The 12,011-nt window shown below is 42.4% G+C and overlaps 1 protein-coding gene across 1 annotated transcript in view; it reads left to right on the top strand.

The window, feature by feature from the left end:
• The window catches only part of PRMT3 (protein arginine methyltransferase 3), a 111,470-nt gene that overhangs the window by 96,728 nt on the left and 2,731 nt on the right, over positions 1-12,011 (top strand). The gene's annotated exons all lie outside the window — the stretch shown is intronic.

Genomic DNA, 12,011 nt, shown 5'->3' with positions numbered 1-12,011 from the left:
ATGGAGATCACATTCTAAGTTGGAGGAAGAACAGATACTGAATCCCCAGTGTGCAGATGAGGAAACTGAGGCCCAGTGCAGCATGTCTTAGTGGAAAGAACTCGGGCTTGGAAGTCAGAGGGTGTGGGTTCTAATCCCGACTCCACCGCTTGTCTGCTGTGTGACCTTGGGCATGCCACTTAACTTCTCTGTGCCTCAGTTACCTCATCTGGAAAATGGGGTTTGAGACAGGGAGCCCCACCATGGACAACTTGATTACCTTACATCTACCCCAGCTCTTAGAACAGTGCTTGGCACATTGTAAGGGCTTAACAAATACCATAATTATTATTATTAAGTGACTTGCCCAAAGCCATACAGCAGGGAAGTGGCAGAGCCAGAGTTAGAACCTGAGTCCTCTGCCTCCTAGGCCTGTGCTCCTTTCTCAAGGCCACACTGCTTGTACTAGCACAAACCGGTGCGGAAGATTCGTGGTTTCTCAGCTGAATAAATGGCATATTGATTTTCGGTATGAAAGGAGTGAAAGATGCATTGGCATTAATGAGAAGATGAGACTCACTGCCGCTGCGACCCAAGGAATCAGAGGCTTCCCATTCTCTCCCTCTTTCACATCCCTTGCCTCCTCCTCCCGGGGCAGCAAACGAAGAAGCCCAAACTGCAGCACAGGTCTGGCGGATGGAGAAATCAATTCAGAAATGGAGGCAGCAAATACAACTGGTGACGACGTGATTGTTGGCAGTTCTTCCTGTGGTTAAAATCAGCATGCCAGCCTAGCTGGCTTGGCAAACTGTGGTTTGCTCCTGGAATTAATGTCAGGGATAACAAATTCTATGGTAGAATGATTGGAATGACAGGAGTCCAAGGTGAGAGTCCTTGGAGAGGGCTTCTCAGAGGAGGACAATTCTTGGTTTGAAGGTTTTGGACCCAAGGTGAGGGAGGGGTGCCGCATGTACTAGTAGATAGAGCATGGCCCTGGGAGTCAAGTAGGTCATGGGTTCTAATACCGACTCCTCCACTTGTCTGCTGTGTGACCTTGAGCAAGTCATTTCAGCTCTCCGTGCCTCCGTTACCTCATCTGTAAAATGGGGATTGTGACTGTGAGCCCAAAGTGGGACAGAGACTTTGTCCAACCCAGTTTGCTCGTATCCAGGCCAGTGCTTAGTACAGTGCCTGGGACGTAGCAAGCCCTTAACAAATACCACAGTTATTATTATAATTGTCATCATTATTATTAGTGACAGCCATAATGCTTTGTGAGGCTCATGTGGAAACTGCATTGCCAGTGATAACTCAAACTCTAAAATCCAGATCCTTCAGAAACTCTGAGAGTCTGACTCACTGAGTAAAGGAAGAGCTTCCCCTCTATGGAGCTGTATTGCTATGCAGGTTGAAATGTTGAAATGTTGTGTTACATAAGGGCCTGATTCTTCCAAGTTGGGCTTTTAAAATCTGCCCCCCTCCCACCCTTTGTAGATTTAAAAGGGTAATGCATTGTCTAGAGTATTAAATGGAGTCCTTTTTTTGGCATTTTGTTTGTTTTTTCCCCAATAATCTTTGTAGAAAACAAAAATATCAGTAAATGATTTAGCCATTAAAAGGATTATCTGTTCTTTAGACTCCATGAGGCTCTAGATAACAGGTTAACTAGGTTTTCCAAGCTTCCCAAATGCTGTTTAATGTTATGTAAAATGGTGTTTAGTAAAAGTAAGGTTGGGGATTTGGATTCTTTCTAAGGGGAAAGGTTTGAACATGTAAATATTTTACTTAGTATCTAATTATTGTAATTGGGTAGCCTAAAATGCTTGCAGTAGCATTTGTGATTAAGGTTTCACAGACTGCAAGACTGCAATAGATGTAGGTGAGGGTTTCCCAGGGCTACTACAGAGGACTCCAGTCTTGTGTATATTGCTTATGCAGTGAGAGGTCTGCATTATGCTGTAGCAGAGTAATTTGGTTCTGCAGTGTGTGAGCTAGTAAAATCTTTCCCTTTCATGCCTGTTAGGATGCTCTCAGAATATAGCAGCCAGAGAAACAACTAATGTCCTGGAAATCCAGAGCCTTTTCGTCCTAGTCGAAAACACGTACCTTTTGCAACAAGTTTTCCATCCTGAGCTCTGACCTCATATTTACACTGTGAGCCCACGTGGGACAGGGACTATGTCCGAACTGATTAACTTCTATCTACCCCAGCAATTAGAACAGTGCTTGACACATAGTAAGCACTAAAAAGATGCCATAATTAATATAAAGATACATTAAAATTATAATTACATTAATTATAGCTGATGCCTTTGTGTTTTTTCAGAAGTAAAGATTACTTATTTTTATTTTTATTTTAACACCAACGTCCTTGATGTCAGGAAAAGCAAAAAGGGAGGTCTGGTCCGTGAGAAAGACATAGATATTTTTGTTTGAGGAATCTGAGGAGGTTAGAAAGCACTTTGTAGTGCATTTCAGATTAAGTATAAATGAGAGATTTTCATTGGGTGAGCAGCTAAATTTTGAACAGAAAGGAAGCTGTTATTTTTCTAAAGGGAGAGAAACCTACTTCACGTAAATAAATGGTGCTGTTCTAAATTGAAAGCCAAAAAGTAACATCTTAGAATGTATTGGCTATTAGACGGCCTCAATTTTTTCATTCTTATGCTTTTGTGGTTCATTATTAGCTACATGAAGCTAATAAAAGAATACTTTCAACTTAAAGAGGACTGTAAATAATATTTTGCTGCACTGCTAAGTAACAGGAAGGTGGAGCTCAAAGCTATTGGATAATGGTATTGATAGGGATGGTGGGGGAAAACAATCACTAAATTTTGTATTGTCAAAGCTATGCTACGAAACCGGCACCAGCAAGTTTTGTTCCTAGCGAGGCTGTTTCCAGGATTCAGGGAGGGTGGAGTAAGGAGGTAGATGTGTGCTGCTTTCATTGTGTCCATTGGGTGCCAGAAGGAGAAGCAGCATGGCCTAGTGAATAAAGCACAGGCCCGGGAGTCAGAAGACCCGAGTTCTTATCACGACTCTGCCACTTGTCTGCTGTGTGACTTTTGTTATCGACAAAAAGAGTTAACATGTGGGTTCATTTAGTCGATGAAGAGACGAGTGACTCCGAAAGAACGAGTCATAGATCAGAGCAGTAGGAAAGTGGCGAGCAGCCTGTTGACCCCGATGGGGTATGGGTGACTGAAGAGCCCCGAACCACCAGTGTAAATCGGCGGCAGGGTTCGAGAACCCAAGGTGGTGACGCAGATATGAAGAATGAATCGGAGACATGAGTTCAGATAGAGCAGTAATAGCCCACTGTTGGGTAGGGAGCGTCTCTATATGTTGCCAACTTGTACTTCCCAAGCGCTTAGTACAGTGCTCTGCACACAGCGCTAAATAAATACGATTAAATGAATGAATGAGGAAGGTGGCTACCTGCCCGTTCACCTCCCGAGAGAGGTACAAGTGACAAGCAGCCCCGATCCAATTCCCACTGTTTCTTTTATTGAGTTACAGCCATACCGGAGCGAGCAGTGGGAACTTTAGGGAACCAGGTTAGGACCGACAGGATGGTTGTAAATTCTCATTAGTCTCTGTTCTCACAGCCTTGTACAGATGGGAGTTACTTGTTATCTAATCTACGACCTTGCATAGACAGGTGTTGCTTGTTACTGGCCTGAAGACATTCTGTTGTTGAGCCTTGCATAAAATACAAAATGGAGTTGTTCTCTTGGCCTGCACAAAATGGAGGGTTACTGTCGGTATGCACAAAATGGAGTCAGTCATGCCAAGTCCGCTGGCGGCCAACACTTTGGACAAGTCTCTTCACTTCTGTGCCTAAATTACCTCATCTGTCAAATGGGGATTAAGACTGGGAGCCCCATGGGGGCAGGAACTGTGTCCAACCTGACTATCTTGTACCTAACCCAGCACTTATGACAGTGCCTGGCGCATGGTAAGCACTTAACAGATACTACCATTATTATTAGTTTTATCATTACTTCTACCCTGATTTGGAGTCATGCAACACTTTGCTCGACCCCCAGCATTCAGGATGCAGGATGCAACGAGTCACTCACATCTGGACAGGGGAGTGACAGGATCCAGGACAGCAGCAAAGACCTTGAGGTGGTAACTTAGGCAGCGCAAGGGTTGCCCAGAGCCACAGTCCCAGAGGAGATGTACTGGGGCCCCAGGCCAGAGCCTGGAAGGACTCCCTGTGGTACCTGTGCCAAGTGTTGCAGGTACCTTCTAGGGTTGGTTGGTTTGAGTGTTGATTAAGTGCTTACTTTGGGCAAAGACTTGGCTAAGCACTAGATTATGTACAAGTGTACCTTAGTTGATACCGTTCTTGTCTCACATGGGCTCACATTGTGGGTAGGGACAGACAGATAAAAGCAACGGCAACAAGGTGTTGCAAACAACAAGTAATGAACAGTTCTTGGAGGTAGGAAGCTCCAGGCAGAGTCCTTAGTTACAAACTGTCACAGACTCCTCAGGGCATCAAAAGAGGTACAGGTCAGACATTGGATCATTTGCATACGCTTCCATTCACAATTGCTTAAAAATTAATGATTTTATCACACCTTAAATGCAGAGGGGTTTTTTATGTTTGTGAACAATTATTGCCCATCAGCTGACATTCCTTGCTAAATTCTTTTAGTAAAATGTTAAGATGTCATGAATAAACTAAGCCTGGGTCCCAGCACTTGGCAATCAACGGTTATATCTCTAAGGATGTCCTTTATAAAAATCTGTGATCTTTGTTTCACCCCCAGTGCATAAATTGAATAAAGAATCTAGACGCAAACAAACCCCATTAGCAGTAAAACAGCACATGGTTGTCATTTTCTCATCTTGAGATTGCTTTACAGAAGAAATAAAATTTGATGATGTTTTTCCTCTTTTGCCGGAAACATTGAATGCAGCATAACGGAAATGGAGCGAATACAACTGAACTCCCGTAAAAATTGTTGCTTCTTTTTACTCTCCGGTAATTGAAATGTGGTTTGGAATTTGGAATACAGAGTTCTTCCTCAGTAAAACGCATAAAGTAGTAAGGCAGGCATGTTCCCATCTTTCTACTGTGGTAGTTCAGTACTTAAATATAAACAAACTTCTTCATTCAGATCTCAGTCTTTTGGGGGTTTGGCTAATTGAAATTTATAGTTTCCCCAATTTTCTCATACGCCACAGTGCTGTGCACCCAATAAGAGCCTAATAATTGTGTTTACCATGTGCTGAACACTGTACTAAGCCCTTGGGAGAGTTCAGTGCGGCATATTTGCGACATGCTCCCTGCCCACAAGAAGCTACAGTCTAGAGGGTTATAATAAATACCATTACTACTACTATTAAAATTAAATTCTGGCTTGAAGCTCTGTCTTCATACGGTGGTTTACTAATAAATTGACTGTTGAAATTCTAGTGATTTTTACCTCAGCTTGCAGTATTTTCTTCCTGGTCAAAGAAGTGGTGATAGTGTACATAGTGTCGAAAGCAAGGAAGGACATCAAGAGCTTCTTTCTGAAAGCATGTTACTACTACTGTAAGCACAGTACTCTGATACCTGTACATTTTTTTGAATTGAGTGTTGCTGTCTTTCTTTCATTGTGTCAACTATCCTATTGAGATGGTAAACCCATTAGAATAATGATGTCGGGCTTAAAAAGTTATTTTCTAGCCATTGGTATGAAAAAAAAAAGGAATCTAGGGGACTGTGTGGTCCTAATATGATGTTCATTAACAAGCATGTTTGAAAGAGCAGAGGAATACAAAGAATACACAGAATTTGGAAAGGGTCTTTTAATCTACATTCTAGTAGTCATTTTGATCAGCAGTCATATTTATTGAGCACTTACTGTGTGCAGAGCACTGTACTAAGTGCTTGGAGAGTACAAAATAGAGTTGGACTTTGTTGTGACTTTGATTAATGGTTCCGATGACTTTGGTTAATGGTTCCTATCTGCTTAGCGTTACTGCCAGTGCAGCTTGGTCTAGATGCAGAGATTGAGGGTGGATGGGTATGTATTTGTGTATATTGCAGCTATAAGTTTCAAGTTTATCATCCAAATCCTTTAGTATGTCTATATCCTCTTAAAGAATTATTTCACTGAAAGACGTTCGCTTTCAGAAGTTTGCAACAAGGTGCCCTTTGTGGTAATAGTAGCAATAGTATTAAGCGCCTATTTGTGCACCTGAGAAGCAGCACGGCATAGTGGATAGACCATGGGCCTGGGAGTCTGCCACTTGTCTGCGGTGTGACCTTGGGCAAGTCACTTCACTTCTCTGAGCCTCAGTTACCTCAGCTGTAAATTGGGGATTAAGACTGGGAGCCTCACTTGGAACAGGGACTGTGTCCAACCCGGTTTGCTTATATCCATCCCAGCGCTTAGTACAGTGCCTGGCACATAGTTAAGCGCTTAACAGATACCATAATTGTTATTATTACCTGAGGAATGGGCAATGGAAGACTTTTTTGTATTGGTTGGTTGAGGGGTACCTTTGAAATTGAGTCCAGTTGCTGCAGTCTGTCTATTATGATATTGCCAGTATACCCAGTTTGCAAGTTTCATTGTCCTGTAGATGAATATGGCCTCTTTGATTGTCATTCATTCATTCATTCAATCGTATTTATTGAGCGCTTACTGTATGCAGAGCACTGTACTAAGCACTTGGGAAGTACAAGTCAGCAACATATAGAGACGGTCCCTACCCAGCAACGGGCTCACAGTCTAGAAGAGGTAGACAGACAACAAAACAAAACATGTAGACAGGTGTCAAAATCGTCAGAACAAATAGAATTAAAGCTATATGCACGTCATTAACAAAATGAATAGTAAATACGTACAAGTAAAATAGAGTAATAAATCTGTACAAATATATATACAGGTGCTGTGGGGAGGGGAAGGAGGTATGGCCCAGGGGATGGGGAGGAGGAGAGGAAAAAGGGGGCTCAGCTTGGGAAGGCCTCCTGGAGGAGGTGAGCGCTCAATAGGGCTTTGAAGGGAGGAAGAGAGCTAGCTTGGCGGATGTATGGAGGGAGGGCATTCCAGGCCAGGGGTCGACAGCGGGACATGTGAGAACGAGGCACAGTGAGGAGGTTAGTGGCAAAGGAGCGGAGGGTGCGGCCTGGGCTGTAGAAGGAGAGCAAGGAGGTGAGGTAGGAGGGTGTGAGGTGATGGAGAGCCTTGAAGCCGAGAATGAAGAGTTTTTGCTTGATTCATAGGTTGACAGGCAGCTACTGGAGATTTTTGAGGAGGGGAGTGACATGCCTAGAGCATTGTCTGGTGCATTTAATAAATATCACATAGTAATAATAATAATGGCATTTGTTAAGTGCTTACTATGTGCCTAGCACTGTTCTAAGCACTCGGGGGTGGGGGGGGGATACAAGGTAATCAGGTTGTCCCACATGGGGCTCACAGTCTTAATCCCCATTTTATAGATGAGGTAACTGAGGCCCAGAGATGTTAAGAGACTCACCCAAAGTCACACAGCTGACAAGTGGCGGAGCCGGTATTAGAACACATGACCTCTGACTCCCAAGCCCGTGCTCTTTCCACCGAGCCACACTGCTGATATAGTGATCAGCATTTGCATTTCTGCCATTCTAAATTTGGCTCCTATCATTGCAATGCAGAAATGCCCTGTATTTTGAACCTTAATGAAAATTATCTCCGATCATTCCATTTCACTCTGCAGTGATGTATCCTCAAATTTCATTTATTTTGTCAATTTCACCTATAACCCGGTTTTAATGGAATTTTTTTAAATGGTATTTTTAAGCACTTACTATGTGCCAGGCACTGTATTTAGCGCCGGGGTAGGTATAAGCTAATCAAGTTGGTCACAGTCCATGTCCCACATGGGGCTCGCAGTCTTAATCCCCATTTTACAGATGAGGTTACTAAGGCATAGAGAAGTGAAGTGACTTGGTCACGCAGCAGTGGCAGAGCTAGGATTAGAAACCAGGTCCTTCTGACTCCCAGCCCCAAGCTGTATACACTAGGCCATATTCTTGTAACTGGCACTTGAAATTGACAACCTCTTCAGTAGACTACTCAACATTTATAGAGTACTGTTCTATATATTTGTTCGGAATACTGCGTTGGAAAAGAACTGAGGTCATCTTAGTCATCAATCACTAGTATTTAGTGCCTATTGTGTGCAGAACCCTGAACTGAGTATTTGACACTAAAAGTAAAAGGTCTTACAGTCTCATTAAAAGTATGTCATTAGCAGATACCTGGTTTGGAAATGTAAAATGGCATTAGAACAGAAGAGGGTAGGAAGGAAAAGTTAATGGGAAAGAAGCATGGAGACAGCTGGATTGAAAGTTAAGGAAGCAAGAAAATTAAACTTGGAGGAAAAGTACAAACCCAGAACATTATGCTATTGTCTGGCTTTCTGTCAAGTTACTGTTTTCTTCTAAAAGGTGTGCAAACTCTCTCAAAACTTAAAATTGAGAATGTTTTGGCCTTGGGTCTGTAAAAAAAAAAAAAAATGCAAACATGCTAGAGAAATTGCCTAAAAGGCATACAGTCAATCACTCTGTCAGAAATATTTATTGAACCTACTATGAGCAGTAAACTGAACTGAGTGCTTTAAGGAAATAAAAGGAAAAAAACCCAAACTCTAACCTCTGTCCTTTTAGTTTTAATCGAGTGAGCAGGACAAGATTCAATATAAATACAAGTACACTAATGCAGATACAAAAAGCATAAATGACAGGATCATAAGTATAGAACGGTAAATAAAAGCAAAAATAACAGGAACACATGAACAAATACTTAGAGAGCAATGCGCAATGTGAAGGGTTTTAAAAACCAATGGAATCCTAAAGGATTAACCATTCTTCCTACCTAATTTAACTATCAGAGGGGAGGTAGTCCCGCGAAGAAGGTAACTGCCTTGTTGGGCAGCTCTTTAACCCTGTTTCCACTGCTCACAGACAATCAGAGGAGATAAGTGCAGCAGGCACAGAGCAAGTGCAAACTGCTGCAGTTGGAAAATGCTTCTACAGTAGGAGTTAGGAGCTGTGCTCTGCTTCCTCCACCCTTCCCAGCAACATCCAAGATGAGATTATAGAGGTCTAAGGTGGTGGTAGGTAGTGGGGGAATAATATTCACAATCAATTTGTGCCCCATAGCCCTTAATTCCGGTCCCTTCCCATCCTACCACTCCACCCCACCCCAAAAAAGAAGACATTCTAGGTGGGGTTGAATGGCAGGAGAGCTGAAGTATGAATGGTATATGGGGAGAAATCGGTAGAGGTGTGTCTGACAGGAGCAAGAGTTCAAAACATAAGAAATTACAGTAGTTGAGTAAGGAAGGGTCTTATCGGAGACTTCAGTTCAATTTACCTTCCTAATACTGGGTTCTCCAGCACTGAAACTACCTCACCGAGGGCATTTGGCAGTATAGGGTAGTAGAGCCCCTTGACCTTGTTGTCCAGCATTGAAGCTAACTCATTGAGAGTAGCTGGAAGCACTAACTAGTAGAGCCCTTGGCCTTGTTGTCCAGCATTGAAGCTAGCTCACTGAGGGCATCTGGGAGCACTACCTAGTAGAGCTTTTGGCCTCCTATACCTGTTATCAAAAAATAGGGTGCAAATAAGTTAACTGGTGTAAATGGGCCACAGGGTTGAGAACACAAGGTGATGACGCAGATAGGAAAAATGACTCGGAGACATGACTTCAGATAGAGCAGGAGAGGTAGGAAGGTTGACTACCTGCCCATTCACCTCCTGAGGGAGGTACGAGTGGCAAGCAGCCCAGATCCTAGCTGCTGCTTCCTCTTTTATTTGGTTCCCCATCCGAGCTACACAAAGGAGTCCCACGCACGTGAAACCTTGGTATTCCTAGATCCTGAGTTAAATTACAACCCTTTGTTTATCATGGTTTGGTTAGTGTCAAAATCCCTGTTATCAGGATGTTATCAGGAGATACCGGTCAGCACAGGTCGGGGACATCCCAAACAGTGGAGCCACTTTGGTTAATGTAGCTTTGTACACACTGGAGTGCTTTTGGTCTGTACAAAATAGAGGGTTACTGTCAGTATGCACAAGATGGAGTCAGTCATGCCAAGCCTGCTGGCGGACAACATACCACAATAGCAAATGTATTGGAATTGTCACCATGGGGATGATCCACAATTCTCTTATTCTGCAGAATTCATTGCTGCTACCAAAAGGTGGAAAGATTTCTGGGGCCACAATCTAATACTGGTTCTTACTTCTCCCATTGCACTCTGACTTGAATCTGATATTTTTTAAACTTATGTTTAAGGCAGGTTACTTGTCAACTTCAGGACTCTTTTTTGCCACTCAGAGTGAAGGGAATTAGCAGAATCTGGTTGGGTTTCTGGGCATTTAGGCATATGGATTGAAAAAAAACATTTGCATGTATGCGCTAATTTATCCATTTGTCTCCCCAACTCAATTGTAAACCCTCCAAAGGCAAGGATCATGTGTGGGTGTTCACCAGGCCCCACAGACAAACTCTGGGAATGTAGGCAGCATGTATGGTTCTCCTTTTAATATTATTTAACGGCACAGTCTAGAATTTGGTCCTCAGACGAGCCAGATTTGCAGAGTTTCAGCAGTACAGATTGTTAGCCTGAGGAGATGTCTGAGTGGGTGCGGAATTTCATTTGGTATGGTCACATTCTCTTGTTCTTTAACCAAGAGATATTGATTTGTTACAACTTAATTTTCTTTTTCACCTGGTTCCATTCTGGGAAAATGAATGAGGAGAACTGTCATTAGAATTGAATTCTATATTTTGAATTGTTAGAAACATTACGAATGGGATGTTACATTCATTCATTCAGTCATATTTATTGAGTGCTTACTATGTGTAGAGCACTGTACTAAGCGCTTGTTACATGGTATATATGGTATTTGGAAATACTGGTGCTTTACATATTTTATGTTTACTTAAATTTATTTATATTAATATCTGTCTTCCCTTCCAGACTGTAAGCTCATTGTGGGAAGGGAACATTTCTAACAACTCTATTATTTATTTTTTTAATGCTACTAAGCGCTTACTATGTGCCAGGCACTGTTCTAAGTGCTGGGGTAGATATAAGGTAATCAAGTTGGACACAGTCCATGTCCCACGTGGGGCTCAGAGTCTTAACCCTCATTTTATAGATGGCAACTGAGGCACAAAGAAGTTAAGTGACTTGCCCAAGGTCACACAAGAGACAAATGGTAGAGCCAGGACTCTCCCAAGTGTGTAGTACAGTGCTCTACACACTGTAAGCACTCAATAAATATGATTGATTAAATTCTGGATTTAATAAACAACTCAGCACTCAGTAGCATTTCTTAATTTCATCGCCTACCTGTTTTGTTGCCAAAATTCTGAAGGTCTTTGGCTTGTGCCAGGATAGGAATGTAATTTCCTACACTTAGACATTAAGTATTTCATTCAGTAGCATGTATCAGGGAACGTATCTAGCAACTATGTTGTATTGAACTTTCCAAGTGCTTAGTACACTGCTCTGCACACATTAAGTGCTCAATACATATGACTGATTGAGTCAGAGTACCTGAGTTCTAAATCCAACTCTGCCACTTGTTTGCTGTGTGATGTTGCATGCATAATTATTCCTGTTCGATGCTCTGCGTGGTCAATGAGGTGCATATACGATTCGGACGGTCTCCAAGTTTTATTCTGCAGAATGTTCAAACACCACACCTCGGAAGGTGATTAATGTAAGATCCCCACAGAGAAGACACTTTTTAGGTTACATTTATACCCAAACAACAGCCCCCTTACTGCCCCCTCTCCTTACTTGCACATTTCAATCACTGACTTAGGCACCTTGATTCTCAAATAAGGTTATTTTAGGCTCCAGGCCTTGTTGACACACTCTCAATATTCAGCAGTAAAATTCAGCAGCTACAAAGGATTCTCTAAACCAAACTCAACTTTCGCATTGATATTTTAAAAGTTCTCTTCCGTGTTCCACCAAATGACCTACACATTACTTTCCACAGTGACCATGGGCAAGTCACA

The sequence above is a fragment of the Tachyglossus aculeatus genome, chromosome 22 (genome assembly GCF_015852505.1).
Source record: "Tachyglossus aculeatus isolate mTacAcu1 chromosome 22, mTacAcu1.pri, whole genome shotgun sequence".
NCBI classification, from domain to species: Eukaryota; Metazoa; Chordata; class Mammalia; order Monotremata; family Tachyglossidae; genus Tachyglossus; species Tachyglossus aculeatus.
This window is presented reverse-complemented; position numbering and strand designations above follow the sequence as displayed.